This window comes from Salvelinus alpinus, chromosome 18, assembly GCF_045679555.1.
Source record: "Salvelinus alpinus chromosome 18, SLU_Salpinus.1, whole genome shotgun sequence".
Taxonomy (NCBI): Eukaryota; Metazoa; Chordata; class Actinopteri; order Salmoniformes; family Salmonidae; genus Salvelinus; species Salvelinus alpinus.
The window spans coordinates 4,892,311-4,908,763 of record NC_092103.1 but is presented as its reverse complement, the minus strand read 5'-3'; the positions used below and the strand labels follow the sequence as shown (position 1 = coordinate 4,908,763).

The following is a 16,453-nucleotide window of genomic DNA, read 5'->3' as shown; positions in this document are numbered from 1 at the left end:
CAATAGCATTATGTTTTCATCTCTAAATTCTTCAGCCCTAAGAGGGCAGCATAATCATTTCCATAAATGATCAGTAGGTGGCATAATGTGAATAGAATTACTAATCTTTCTTTCATCTTCCAGCATTGTTATGAATAGATGCAAATGCTATCAACTCCATATAGAGGCTTTTTCAGTAAAAACTGAACATAAAGTAACTGAGTTTTTAAAAGACAACTGCTCCTGCAGTAAGTTGATCAACTGTTTACAGCCTCAATCTGATTACTTATTTGAAATAATCATAAATATTTGATTGGAAAAATGTTGGTGGAAGTCAATTGAGTGTTGTGCAATATAACCCATAGGGTAGTATTTTCCAAATGGTGAGTGAGCTGGGCCACGGTGGTCAGGACCCCTAGTGATTCACAGCCAAGTCCTCCTGGGTCACGGCTTAAGACTGGGCTGTAGTGGCTTAACTTTGTTTTGATTATCTGGAGATGTACAGACTGTGCCTTTAAAAAGCTTGGAAAATTCCAGAAAATTATGTCATGGTTTTAGAAGCTTCCGATAGGCTAATTGACATCATTTGAGTCAATTGAACGTGTACCTGTGGATGTATTTCAAGGCCTACCTTCAAACTCAGTGCCTCTTTGCTTGACATCATGGGAAAATCAAAAGAAGTCAGCCAAGACCTCAGGAAAACAAATTGTAGACCTCCACAAGTCTGGTTCATCCTTGGGAGCAATTTCTAAACACCTGAAGGTACCACGTTCATCTATACAAACAATAGTACTCAAGTATAAACACCATGGGATCACGCAGCCGTCATACCGCTCAGGAAGGAGACGTGTTCTATCTCCTAGAGATGAACGTACATTTGTGCGAAAAGTTCAAATCAATCCCAGAACAACAGCAAAGGACCTTGTGAAGATGCTGGAGGAAACAGGTACAAAAGTATCTATATCCACAGTAAAACGAGTCCTATATCGACATAACCTGAAAGGCCGCTCGGCAAGGAAGAAGCCACTGCTCCAAAACCGGCATAAAAAAGCCACACTACGGTTTGCAACTGCACATGGGGACAAAGATCGTACTTTTTGGAGAAATGTCCTCTGTTCTGATGAAACAAAAAAATAACTGTTTGGCCATAATGACCATTGTTATGTTTGAAGGAAAAAGGGGAGGCTTGCATGCTGAAGAACACCATCCCAACCATGAAGCACGGGGGTGGCAGCATGTGTTGTGGGGGTGCTTTGCTGCAGGAGGGACTGGTGCGCTTCACAAAATAGATGGAATCATTAGGGAGGAAAATTATGTGGATATATTGAACCAACATCTCAAGACATCAGTCAGGAAGTTAAAGCTTGGTCGCAAATGAGTCTTCCAAATGGACAATGACCCCAAGCATACTTCCAAAGTTGTGGCGAAATGGCTTAAGGATAACAAAGTCAAGGTATTGGAGTGCCCATCACAAAGCGCTGACCTCAATCCTATAGAAATTTGTGGGCAGAACTGAAAAAGTGTGTGCGAGCAAGGAGGCCTACAGCCCTGACTCAGTTACACCAGCTCTGTCAGGAGGAATGGGCCAAAATGCACCCAACTTATTGTGGGAAGCTTGTAGAAGGCTACCCAAAACGTTTGACCCAAGTTAAACAATTTAAAGGCAATGCTACCAAATACTAATTGAGTGTATGTAAACTTCTGTCCCACTGGGAATGTGGTCCAATTTGTAAGTCGCTCTGGATAAGAGCGTCTGCTAAATGACTTAAATGTAAATGTAAATGTGATGAATTCTCTCTACTATTATTCTGACATTTCACATTCTTAAAATAAAGTGGTGATCCTAACTGACCTAAGACAGGGAATTTTTACTAGGATTAAATGTCAGAAATTGTGAAAAACTGAGTTTAAATGTATTTGGCTAAGGTATGTAAACTTCCGACTTCAACTGTATGTGTTGTGATAATTGCGTTGTTTGCTCTATAATGTTAGTTCATATGCCTTGTCACTGTGATAGATAGATATATATATATATATATATATATACAGTGGTGAGAACAAGTATTTGATACACTGCCGATTTTGCAGGTTTTCCTACTTACAAAGCATGTAGAGGTCTGTAATTTTTATCATAGGTACACTTCAATTGTGAGAGACGGAATCTAAAGAAGAAAAAAAAATCCAGAAAATCACATTGTATGATTTTTAAGTAATTCATTTGCATTTTATTGCATGACATAAGTATTTGATCACCTACCAACCAGTAAGAATTCCGGCTCTGACAGACCTGTTAGTTTTTCTTTAAGAAGCCCTCCTGTTCTCCACTCATTACCTGTATTAACTGCACCTGTTTGAACTCGTTACCTGTATAAAAGACACCTGTCCACACACTCAATCAAACAGACGCCAACCTCTCCACAATGGCCAAGACCAGAGAGCTGTGTAAGGACATCAGGGATAAAATTGTAGACCTGCACAAGGCTGGGATGGGCTACAGGACAATAGGCAAGCAGCTTGGTGAGAAGGCAACAACTGTTGGCGCAATTATTAGAAAATGGAAGAAGTTCAAGATGACGGTCAATCACCCTCGGTCTGGGGCTCCAAGCAAGATCTCACCTCGTGGGGCATCAATGATCATGAGGAAGGTGAGGGATCAGCCCACAACTACACGGCAGGACCTGGTCAATGACCTGAAGAGAGCTGGGACCACAGTCTCAAAGAAAACCATTAGTAACACACTATGCCGTCATGGATTAAAATCCTGCAGCGCACGCAAGGTCCCCCTGCTCAAGCCAGCGCATGTCCAGGCCTGTCTGAAGTTTGCCAATGACCATCTGGATGATCCAGAGGAGGAATGGGAGAAGGTCATGTGGTCTGATGAGACAAAAATAGAGCTTTTTGGTCTAAACTCCACTCGCCGTGTTTGGAGGAAGAAGAAGGATGAGTACAACCCCAAGAACACCATCCCAACCGTGAAGCATGGAGGTGGAAACATCATTCTTTGGGGATGCTTTTCTGCAAAGGGGACAGGACGACTGTACCGTATTGAGGGGAGGATGGATGGGGCCATGTATCGCGAGATCTTGGCCAACAACCTCCTTCCCTCAGTAAGAGCATTGAAGATGGGTCGTGGCTGGGTCTTCCAGCATGACAACGACCCGAAACACACAGCCAGGGCAACTAAGGAGTGGCTCCGTAAGAAGCATCTCAAGGTCCTGGAGTCGCCTAGACAGTCTCCAGACCTGAACCCAATAGAGAATATTTGGAGGGAGCTGAAAGTCCGTATTGCCCAGCAACAGCCCTGAAACCTGAAGGATCTGGAGAAGGTCTGTATGGAGGAGTGGGCCAAAAATCATACAATGTGATTTTCGGAAGACGGAATCTAAAACAAAAATCCAGAAAATCACATTGTATGATTTTTAAGTAATTCATTTGCATTTTATTGCATGACATAAGTCCAAATGTTTCTTAATTGCAACATGCTTTGTAGACTCCACCGGACAATGTTGCTCTGCAGTTTTGTGACGCATATATGCATGCCTAAGGTCGAGACAATAAGATGGTGTGAGAATAAATTCAACCACACTTAAATGTAAACCACACCTTTGTTTCATCACAAAACTGCAGAGCAACATTGTCCGGTGGAGTCTACAAAGCATGTTGCAATTAAGAAACAGTTACATGACCTACAGCATGGTAAATCAAGTTAATCATTACAACATATTTGGACTACAAAACAACTATTGATTTTGAACACCGGAGAGTTAACGCAAGTCACAATAAAAATAAGCTGCCTCCACTATTCCAGCACCATTTCAAATCATCAAACTATGACTCTGTCATACAGTACACGCTTTTAGTTTTTGTTGTCCTAGGCTACCTGGCTAAAATGCTTGCTCGCTAGCCTAACTTCCTTGCATGGGCAACGATTAGCCAGCTAGTTAACATTAGCCTACTACATCTAGCTACATTTTGAACTTCCATCCTTTCAGGCCAGAGGCACAATGTATGAATATATTGTTAGATCAGAATCGCTGTTATAATCTTTGGCCAGGATGGAGAATTAAGTAAAATCACAAGTCCAAATCCCCATCTCCACCCATGGCTAATTTAGGAAAGGGCTCATTTTAGCTAGGTAGCTAGCCACTGGATGATAACAACACAACTAGATGCAACAATTCAAATGTTTTTCCGTCTGTGTGAAGCCAAATCAAAACTTTTGACACTTTTCACAGTTGATCACTCAGTTTAGCTCAACACTGATTGGCTATTATTGTATAATTATTTTTTATCAAGGGAGGCCAAATGCTCGCTGGCTTCCCTTACATTCAATGCTACGGGCGGCAACAATATAATTATATTTTTGTCCAGACAGCATCAAATAGATGGGCTACACATACTGGAGACAGAGGGGTGCTGTTTTGTTCACTTGGATGCTTTCTCCGGTGAGATACATTCAGCCTCTTGCTAAAAGAGGCTAAATTTGATATTTCTTTCCTGGTAAATTGTTTGAGGAAGCCTGGCTTCTCTTAGCATCCTTGAATACACACCATTGTAGTACAGTATATTGAGATGTGTGATTTACAAAAGTCAGAATGACACCCTTAACAAGATGACAATTTAACAGGTAAAGAGGTATGCTTAGATAACATATGCAGAAAAATATTTTTGTACATAGAATTACAGTAGGCACAATGATTATGGCTCTAGATTGCAGGAAAAAGCTGTTTCATCCTTACATACTTTGTGCCCCCTCTAAAATAATGGGTGCATTACAACCATGCATGCATGATTTTCATATGCAAAAAAGCAAAAGTTGACATCTTGGGAACATAGCGTGCTGTATGCATTGTTTCAACTTACCTGTGCATTACTTGATTCTCTACAACCCAAGTCAATGACTCGAGTAACAAAATAATAGTACAAGTCCTAACACATCCAACCCAGGATGTGATTCAATTGAAGCCCTTATAACAATTGTCATGCTCATTTAGCACACTGAACTGTGTGCTATTTAAGCCATACATAGGCCTTCTGTCTGATAGACATTGGATATGCCACAGAGTCCTCCTCTTACATGACAAGTCAAACCAACTAGGCAGGTATTCAAATTGTAGCCTATTGATAAAAGGTAGGGGTTGGAGTGTGCTCATGGTTAAGTAAAGTTGGTTGTGGAGGATGTTTCCTTTTATGTTCCACTTCCCAGGTATGATTCATACAGTTTTAGTGTGGATTACTTTTAATTCAAAGGAGTGAGTAGTAGAGATGAGCGATTAGGCTTTCCCCCACATCACAAATATTTATGAGCTGACATTCAGTTTCTGTACAATTCACTGGAGAGTGGACATCAAACGGAAAGTGGGCCATAAGTAAACATTTGTGGTGTGACTCATGCCCTTGGTCGAAACTAGGGTTTATTCATTACTCCAAACACAAAAACAAGCGTTTATATTGGTCATGTTCAGCAAACAGGGCGGGACCTACTTGAATCTGTCAAATAGAAATGCTAGTTGTCGTTGCAAAACAGAACGTTTTGCAACTGTTTGGTGTAAGGATTACACCCCTGAACTCATCCACCTACACTCACGTGGTAGTACACAGCAGCGTGTGCGACTCACCTTCAGTTTCAACGCCACGCCCATACCTGCAGAAACCAGGAAATATAAATATTTGATGGCAGACGAACTGCTTATTTTGTTACTTCAAAACTCACATTATGTTGGTGGACGATCATATTCGGTATTTAATTGTGCACTTCCATAGCAAACTATCAAATATCCAGAACTTCCATTAGGTAAGTCAAACTTCGAAACTGACATGTCCTTTTCTAACCTAGGTCTGCTTGCTTCTTTTGCCTTATTTGGGCATTGCCATTCTTTGCAGTAGCCTCTGTTGCGCTTATTCAGTAGCCTTCTCATGCGCTTAATTCATAAGAAAAACAAAGCTTCTGAAAATAGAGTACAGTTACTACTGACCAGGCTTGGGCGGCTTCAGAGTTTGTCCTTTGTAGCCCACAGCGAAGTGCTATTCTGTTACAATAACGTTACGATTTGTCATACATTCTGAGGCCCCAATGTTGTTGACCCCTCCCGCCCTAATAGTTGATGTATTTATCCACTCTGGCTTTTCTGTTTGGGCAACCAAAACCTATTTAATCTTTAAATCATGTATAACTTATGACCTTTTGTGGTTCACAACAAAGCTGTGAAACCTTTTTGTTGTTGTTGACATAGTCAAATAACTCAAGCATAGCTTGGTAACTTAAAAAAACCCATTAACTACAGGACATGAGGAACTTTGGTAAAAAATAATGCCACTGTTATAGGTGGCGCTGTTTATAGGCAGTCTTGCTTAGACCCTCAACTTGAAACTTTGTATGTCGGTGTCTTTCCTCGTGGGGAACAAATTTGTCAAATAATTTCCCCCAAAGGTCCGTTAGGAAAGATTTTCCTCCATCTTGGAAAACGTTTGAAAAACTTCTCATTAGCCCAAATAACAACAAATTTGGTATTGATAAATCAAAAATCTGATTTCAGACATTACCATGATGAACCATGTTAAGTTTAGCATAGTTTCCTTGTTTTTTTAAGATATCAATCAACAATTCACTTTTTTGCCAATGTAACACTAATGCTTACATTTAAAAAATATATATATTTATATTTTCTGGTGGAGTACAAGTCAGATAAACTCCAAATTTGGTTTTTGGGCTCATCACAATAGTCCCTGAAGAGTTTCTGAAAATAAAGTTGATGCATTCAAAGATGGCAATGCTGTGCAATGATGCTCCCCATCCAACCTGACAGCTTGAGAGGATCTGCATAGAAGAAATGGGAGAAACTCCTCCAAATACAGGTGTGCCAAGCTTGTAGTGTCATACCCAAGAAGACTCTAGGCTGTAATTGCTGCCAAAGGTCCTTCAATAAAGTACTGAGTTAAGGGTCTGAATATTTATGTAAATGTGATATTTCAGTTTTTTATTTTGAATACATTTGCAAACATTTCTAAAAACCTGTTTTTGCTTTGTCAACCACAGTCATACCAGAGGTAACACACACACTAACACACACTGACACACACACTGACACACACACACACACACACTGACACACACACTGACACACACAACCACAGTCATACCAGAGTCTGGATGGTAGTCAATATGGTGTTGGCGTGGTCAGGTTTCCCACAGGGCTTTGCTGCAGGCTGGAAAACGTCAGGCAATCAGATCCTTACAGGAAGTTGTGACCTCAATCAGATCCTTACAGGAAGTTATGATCTCAATCAGATCCTTACAGGAAGTTATGACCTCAATCAGATCCTTACAGGAAGTTATGATCTCAATCAGATCCTTACAGGAAGTTAAAATCTCAATCAGATCCTTACAGGAAGTTATGACCTCAATCAGATCCTTACAGGAAGTTGTGACCTCAATCAGATCCTTACAGGAAGTTATGATCTCAATCAGATCCTTACAGGAAGTTAAGATCTCAATCAGATCCTTACAGGAAGTTATGACCTCAATCAGATCCTTACAGGAAGTTATGATCTCAATCAGATCCTTACAGGAAGTTATGATCTCAATCAGATCCTTACAGGAAGTTAAAATCTCAATCAGATCCTTACAGGAAGTTATGACCTCAATCAGATCCTTACAGGAAGTTATGACCTCAATCAGATCCTTACAGGAAGTTATGACCTCAATCAGATCCTTACAGGAAGTTGTGACCTCAATCAGATCCTTACAGGAAGTTAAATTCTCAATCAGATCCTTACAGGAAGTTGAAATCTCAATCAGATCCTTACAGGAAGTTATGACCTCAATCAGATCCTTACAGGAAGTTGTGACCTCAATCAGATCCTTACAGGAAGATATGACCTCAATCAGATCCTTACAGGAAGTTATGACCTCAATCAGATCCTTACAGGAAGTTATGACCTCAATCAGATCCTTACAGGACGTTATGACCTCAATCAGATCCTTACAGGAAGTTATGACCTCAATCAGATCCTTACAGGAAGTTAAAATCTCAATCAGATCCTTACAGGAAGTTATGACCTCAATCAGATCCTTACAGGAAGTTATGACCTCAATCAGATCCTTACAGGAAGTTATGACCTCAATCAGATCCTTACAGGAAGTTATGATCTCAATCAGATCCTTACAGGAAGTTAAGATCTCAATCAGATCCTTACAGGAAGTTATGACCTCAATCAGATCCTTACAGGAAGTTATGATCTCAAGCAGATCCTTACAGGAAGTTATGATCTCAATCAGATCCTTACAGGAAGTTAAAATCTCAATCAGATCCTTACAGGAAGTTATGACCTCAATCAGATCCTTACAGGAAGTTATGACCTCAATCAGATCCTTACAGGAAGTTATGACCTCAATCAGATCCTTACAGGAAGTTATGACCTCAATCAGATCCTTACAGGAAGTTATGACCTCAATCAGATCCTTACAGGAAGTTATGATCTCAATCAGATCCTTACAGGAAGTTATGACCTCAATCAGATCCTTACAGGAAGTTAAAATCTCAATCAGATCCTTACAGGAAGTTATGACCTCAATCAGATCCTTACAGGAAGTTGTGACCTCAATCAGATCCTTACAGGAAGATATGACCTCAATCAGATCCTTACAGGAAGTTATGACCTCAATCAGATCCTTACAGGAAGTTATGACCTCAATCAGATCCTTACAGGACGTTATGACCTCAATCAGATCCTTACAGGAAGTTATGACCTCAATCAGATCCTTACAGGAAGTTAAAATCTCAATCAGATCCTTACAGGAAGTTATGACCTCAATCAGATCCTTACAGCAAGTTATGACCTCAATCAGATCCTTACAGGAAGTTACGATCTCAATCAGATCCTTACAGCAAGTTATGACCTCAATCAGATCCTTACAGGAAGTTATGACCTCAATCAGATCCTTACAGGAAGTTATGACCTCAATCAAATCCTTACAGGAAGTTGTGATCTCAATCAGATCCTTACAGGAAGTTATGACCTCAATCAGATCCTTACAGGAAGTTGTGATCTCAATCAGATCCTTACAGGAAGTTATGACCTCAATCAGATCCTTACAGGAAGTTAAAATCTCAATCAGATCCTTACAGGAAGTTATGACCTCAATCAGATCCTTACAGGAAGTTATGACCTCAATCAGATCTTTACAGGGAGTTAAAATCTCAATCAGACCCTTACAGGAAGTTATGACCTCAATCAGATCCTTACAGGAAGTTATGATCTCAATCAGATCCTTACAGGAAGTTACGACCTCAATCAGATCCTTAAAGGAAGTTATGACCTCAATCAGATCCTTACAGGAAGTTATGATCTCAATCAGATCCTTACAGGAAGTTATGACCTCAATCAGAACCTTACAGGAAGTTATGACCTCAATCAGATCCTTACAGGAAGTTATGACCTCAATCAGATCCTTACAGGAAGTTATGACCTCAATCAGATCCTTACAGGAAGTTATGATCTCAATCAGATTCTTACAGGAAGTTATGACCTCAATCAGATCCTTACAGGAAGTTAAAATCTCAATCAGATCCTTACAGGAAGTTATGACCTCAATCAGATCCTTACAGGAAGTTATGACCTCAATCAGATCCTTACAGGAAGTTAAAATCTCAATCAGATCCTTACAGGAAGTGATGACCTCAATCAGATCCTTACAGGAAGTTATGACCTCAATCAGATCCTTACAGGAAGTTATGATCTCAATCAGATCCTTACAGGAAGTTACGACCTCAATCAGATCCTTAAAGGAAGTTATGACCTCAATCAGATCCTTACAGGAAGTTATGATCTCAATCAGATCCTTACAGGAAGTTATGACCTCAATCAGATCCTTACAGGAAGTTGTGACCTCAATCAGATCCTTACAGGAAGTTTGACCTCAAACAGATCCTTAAGGGAAGCAATGACCTTATTATGACGCACACCATACCACACACACTATACCACGTACACCATACCACTCAGAGAGGGACAGAAAGAAGATTTGAGGATACCCTTTATCTACCATCCTCTCTCTCTCTCTCTCTCTCTCTCTCTCTCTCTCTCTCTCTCTAGGCACGGTCCTACCTGTCCAGGTACTATAGGGAACCCAACATAGACTTGTCCAAGCTGCTCCACCGGCTGGGTCAGCCTCTCCCCTCCTGGCTGAGAGAGGAACTACAGAAGGTCAGATAACAGGGTCAGAGTTCAGGTGACACCGGCTGGGTCAGCCTCTCCCCTCCCGGCTGAGAGAGGATTTACAGAAGGTCAGATAACCTTTAACCCTACCAGCAGCCCAGGTTCATAGGTCAGGTGTTAAGGGTCGGGGACCATTAAGAGGAAGAGGGCGTGACCTTTCTGTGACCTCCCAACCTCGTGGTGAACCTGAGGATGGAAGAGAGATCATGAACTATGAACCATGAACTATGTCCTGGCTTGACCTCACAGAGGAGAAGAGACACTGATGTATGGATGGATAACTGGATATCTTGATCTCTGAACTCAGAGAGATAACTGGACAGATTAATGGATGGTCTCTGAACTCAGAGAGATAGCTGGACAGATTAATGGATAGTCTCTCTGAACTCAGAGAGATAACTGGACAGGTTAATGGACGGTCTCTGAACTCAGAGAGATAACTGGACAGGTTAATGGATGGTCTCTGAACTCTGAGAGATAACTAGTTAATGGATGGTCTCTGAACTCTGAGCGATAACTGGACAGATTAATGGATAGTCTCTGAACTCAGAGAGATAACTGGACAGATTAATGGATAGTCTCTCTGAACTCAGAGAGATAACTGGACAGGTTAATGGACGGTCTCTGAACTCAGAGAATTAACTGGACAGGTTAATGGACGGTCTCTGAACTCAGAGAGATAACTGGAAAGGTTAATGGACGGTCTCTGAACTCAGAGAGATAACTGGACAGATTAATGGACGGTCTCTGAACCCAGAGAGTAACGACAGATTAACGTATAGTCTCTCTGAACTCAGAGAATTAACTGGACAGGTTAATGGACGGTCTCTGAACTCAGAGAGATAACTGGAAAGGTTAATGGACGGTCTCTGAACTCAGAGAGATAACTGGACAGGTTAATGGACGATCTCTGAACTCCGAGAGATAACTGGTTAATGGACGGTCTCTCAACTCAGAGAGATAACTGGACAGATTAATGGATAGTCTCTCTGAACTCAGAGAGATAAATGGACAGATTAATGGACGGTCTCTAAACTCTGAAAGAGATAACTGGACAGATTAATGGATGGTCTCTGAACTCAGAGAGATACCTGGACAGATTAATTGATAGTCTCTCTGAACTCAGAGAGATAACTGGACAGATTGATGGATGGTCTCTGAACTCAGAGAGATAACTGGACAGATTAATGGATGGTCTCTAGCAAGTCCTGAAAAGTAGGTCTTATACTGTGAGATAATTGTCTAGACACATTTTTGCAATTGATGCAGTTTGATTTGAGTATCAGAATGTGCTGGTGGAGTTCTGGTAAGGATGCTTTAGTGAAAAAAGGGTTGGATCACATCCAACTACGTGAATAATTTTAATTGTCTGAGACAAATTATATCCCATAACAAATTCTGTCTGCTCAGCTGGCTGTTTTCAGCATTGTTGCTAATTAGGCCAGGTTGGCCTATGTGAAAGCATTTTAGACCATGGTCTAAGCAAAAGTTATAAGCACAAGTATAGGCCCATGATTTCATTCTGGTACCATCATGCTGTTACTGGGTGTTGATCCACTTCACTTACTGTAGTTCAATAACCAAAATAGATTTTTTCAAACTCAAAGTGTCATTATAGCTGACGCCCCATTCTTTCTGCAGACATCTTTTAATCTTAATTCGGGGGTAATGTATTGTGTCATTTAGGAGTCACTTTTATTGTAAATAAGAATATATGTTTCTAAACACTTCTATATTGATGTGGATACTACCATGATTACGGTAATATCTTGAATGAATAATGATGAGTGGGAAAGTTCCAAGACATGCTAACCTTACTTTTTATTGGTAATGGTTAGAGGTTAGCATGTCTTTGGGTTATGATCTTTGACCCTTTGACTTTCTCATTCATCATTATTGACGAGTTAAGGATGATCCACAATCATGGTAGCATCCACATTAATGTAAAACATTTTAGAAACCTTCTGTTCTTATTTACAATACATCTACAATAAATCGTATTTACAAAATTACACAATACATTATTTACCTTTAAATATCTATTGGGCATAAAATAATCAGAAATGCAGACCATTCCTCTTTACAAAACTGTTTCAGTTCCACAATATTCTTGGTATATCTGGTATATCTGGTGTGAACCATCTCTTGAGGTCATGCCTACAGGTCAGGCCCGTTCCTGTAGGTTCATGCTCTACAACATCCGCAGAGTACGACCCTGCCTCACACAGGAAGCGGCGCAGGTCCTAATCCAGGCACTTGTCATCTCCCGTCTGGATTACTGCAACTCGCTGTTGGCTGGGCTCCCTGCCTGTGCCATTAAACCCCTACAACTCATCCAGAACGCCGCAGCCCGTCTGGTGTTCAACCTTCCCAAGTTCTCTCACGTCACCCCGCTCCTCCGCTCTCTCCACTGGCTTCCAGTTGAAGCTCGCATCCGCTACAAGACCATGGTGCTTGCCTACGGATCTGTGAGGGGAACGGCACCTCAGTACCTTCAGGCTCTGATCAGGCCCTACACCCAAACAAGGGCACTGCGTTCATCCACCTCTGGCCTGCTCGCCTCCCTACCACTGAGGAAGTACAGTTCCCGCTCAGCCCAGTCAAAACTGTTCGCTGCTCTGGCCCCCCAATGGTGGAACAAACTCCCTCACGACGCCAGGACAGCGGAGTCAATCACCACCTTCCGGAGACACCTGAAACCCCACCTCTTTAAGGAATACCTAGGATAGGATAAAGTAATCCTTCTGACCCCCCCCCCCCCTTAAAAGATTTAGATGCACTATTGTAAAGTGGCTGTTCCACTGGATGTCATAAGGTGAATGCACCAATTTGTAAGTCGCTCTGGATAAGAGCGTCTGCTAAATGACTTAAATGTAAATGTAAATGTAATGCCACAGCATCTCAAATCGGGATGAGGTCAGGACTCTGACTGGGACACTCCAGAAGGCCTATTTTCATCTGTTGAAGCCATTTTGTTGTTTATTTACTTCTGTGTTTTGGGTTGTTGTCCTGTTGCATCACTTAACTTATGTTGCGCTTCAATTGGCGGACAAATAGCCTTACATTCTCATGAAAAATGTCTTGATAAACTTGGGAATTCATTTTTCCGTTGATGATAGCAAGCTCTCCAGGCCGTGAGGCAGCAAAGCAGCCCCAAACCATGATGCTCCCTCCACCTTAATTTACAGTTGGGATGAGGTTTTGATGTTGTTGTGCTGTGCCTTTTTCTTCTCCACACATAGTGTTGTTGTGTGTTCCTTCCAAACAACACAACTTTAGTTTCATCTGTCCACAGAATATTTTGCCAGTAGCGCTGTGGGACATCCAGGTGTTCTTTTGCGAACTTCAGACATGCAGCAATGGGTTTTTTTGTGGACAGCAGGGGCTTCTTCCATGGTGTCCTCCCATGAACACCATTCTTGTTTAGTGTTTTACGTGTTGTAGACTCGTCAACAGAGATGTTAGCATGTTCCAGAGATTTCTGTAAGTCTTTAGCTGACACTCTAGGATTCTTCTTAACCTCATTGAGCATTCTGCGCTGTGCTCTTGCAGTCATCTTTGCAGGACGGCCACTCCTAGGGAGAGTAGCAACAGTGCTGAACTTTCTCCATTTATAGACAATTTGTCTTACCGTGGACTGACGTTTTTAGAGATACTTTTGTAACCCTTTCCAACTTTATGCAAGGTCTTCTGAAATCTCTCTTGTTTGAGGCATGGTTCACATCAGCAATGCTTCTTGTGAATAGCAAACTCAAATTTAGTGTTTTTTTTTATAGGGCAGGGCAGCTCTAAACCAACATCTACAATCTCGTCTCATTGATTGGACTCCAGGTTAGCTGACTCCTGACTCCAATTAGCTTTTGGAGAAGTCATTAGCCAAGGGGTTCACATACTTTTTCCAACCTAATGTTTAAATGTTTGTACTCAATATAGACAAGAAAAATGCAATTTGTTATTAGTTTAAGCACACTGTTTGTCTATTGTTGTGACTTAGATGAAGACCAGATCAAATTTGGTCAAATTCATGCAGAAATCCAGGTAATTCCAAAGGGTTCATATACTTTTTCTTTGCACTGTGTGTATATGTAGGTACACAGTACCAGTCAAAAGTTTGGCTACACCTACTTGAGAGAATGCAAAGGGTGGCTACTTTGCAGAATCTAAAGTATAAAATATATTTTGATTTCCTTAACACTTTTGGTTACTACATGATACCATATGTGTTATTTCATAGTTTTGATGTCTTCACTATTCTTTTACAATGTATAAAATAGTAAAATAAAAACCCTTGAATGAGTAGATGTGTCCAAACTTTTGACTGGTAATGTATAGAAGACAGAAGTTTTAAGGGGGGAATGTCCACCAAAGCGGTTTCCAGAGAATTGAATGTTCAATTATCTCACATAATTTTTTGAGAATTTGGCAGAGCGTCCAAGACAACGTCTAACCACTCCAGCCCAGGACCTCCGCATCCGGCTTCCTCACCTGCGGGATCATCTGAGACCAGCCATCCGGACAGCTGATGAAACTGTGGGTTTGCACAACCGAAGAATTTCTGCACAAACTGTCAAAAACTGTCTTGGGAAGCTCATCTGCGTTCTCGTCGTCCTCACCAGGCTCTTGACCTGACTGCAGTTTTGGTGTCGGAACCGACTTCAGTAGGCAAATGCTCCCCTTCGATGGCCACTGGCACGCTGGAGAAGTGTGCTCTTCACAGATGAAATCGGGAAGATGGCAGACAGCGTGTATGGTGTCGTCTGGGTGAGCAGTTTGATGTCAACGTTGTGAACAAGAGTGCCCCATGGTGGAGGTGGGGTTATGGTATGGGCAGGCAGGCATAAGCTATGGACAAAGAAAACAATTGCATTTTATGAATGGCAATTTGAATGCATAGTGATACCATGACGAGATCCTGAGGCACATTGTCATGCCATTCATCTGCCGCCATCACCTCATGTTTCAGCATGATAATGCACGGCCCCATGTCACAAGGCTCTGTACACAATTCCTGTAAGCAGAAAATGTCCCAGTTCTTCCATGGGCTGCATACTCACCAGACATGTCACCCATTGAGCATGTTTGGAATGCTCTGGAACAACGTGTATGCCAGTGTGTTTCTGCCAATATCCAGGAACTTTGCACAGACATTGAAGAGGAGTGAGGCAACATTCCACAGACCACAATCAACAGCCTGATCAACTCTATGCGAAGGAGCTGCATCGCGCTGCATTAGGCAAATGGTGGTCACACCAGATACTGACTGGTTTTCTGGTCCATGCCCCTACTTTATTTAAGGTACAGCATCTCTGACCAACAGGTCCATATCGGTATTCCCAGTCATGTGAAATCCATAGATTAGGGCTTGATGAATTTATTTCAGTTGACTGATTTCCTTCTATGAACCATACCTCAGTAAAATCTTTGACATTGTTGCATGCTGCGTCTTATATTTTTGTTCAGTGTATTTCCACACTGAGGTTGGAATAATATTGTAAAATGTATGATAATGCCCTTTTAATGGCAGAGATGTTTTAAAAGATCGCCTGAAGATTCAGACTGTTTTGGTGGGATTTAGTTTTGGCCTGCCTGCTAAATTTGTTAATCGTCCAATAAGAAAGATACAGTATTTCCAAACCTGCCAATAACAGCTAGTGTTCAGTTTTCCCCTCCCCACTCAGACCATTCCCAAACAGTCCTACCAAACAGTCAGTTCTTGCTTGAGAAATGGCTGTTTGCTAAGAAGCTATTTTTGAACATTTTAATTTAAATCAATCACAGTAAGGTACTTAATTGTTACCCAGAAATGATTTGATATTGAGATTAAAAAATAACCACACCCGCATTGGAGTAGGGTCCTATAAAATCTGCGTTGCGGCAAAAGAGGACGGAATCATGGAATCCAGATATTTAAACGGAATTCAACAGTATTAAAAAATGTATTGAACTTAGTAGGAAATCAAATGAATGTATTGAACTTATTTGTGAGTGACATGGCTCTCCGTCTGGCATACTGTATGCATTCCATAGGGACAATGCATAATCAAGTGAAAGCCGATCGAGAAAAATACAACAATAATACTGAAAGTGGTAATTGGTGAGAGACAGGGTCGCAATAAAACAGACTGCTTACGTAAAGCTATAAAGACAATCAAAACATGACAAAACAACTTGCAAACAGACTGGCTACCGATTTAGAAACCACCACCAGTACTGGAAAAACTACCCAATTGTCATACTTGAGTAAAAGTATAGGTAT

The 16,453-nt window shown here is 41.2% G+C and overlaps 1 protein-coding gene across 1 annotated transcript in view; it reads left to right on the top strand.

The window, feature by feature from the left end:
* Positions 1-5,617: 5,617 nt before the first annotated feature.
* The window catches only part of LOC139543571 (tight junction protein ZO-2-like), a 45,370-nt gene continuing 34,534 nt past the window's right edge, over positions 5,618-16,453 (top strand). Inside the window, exon 1 of the mRNA XM_071349769.1 lies at positions 5,618-5,773. The gene's annotated coding sequence lies outside the window, so the exon portion shown is untranslated. The remainder of the gene's footprint in view (positions 5,774-16,453) is intronic.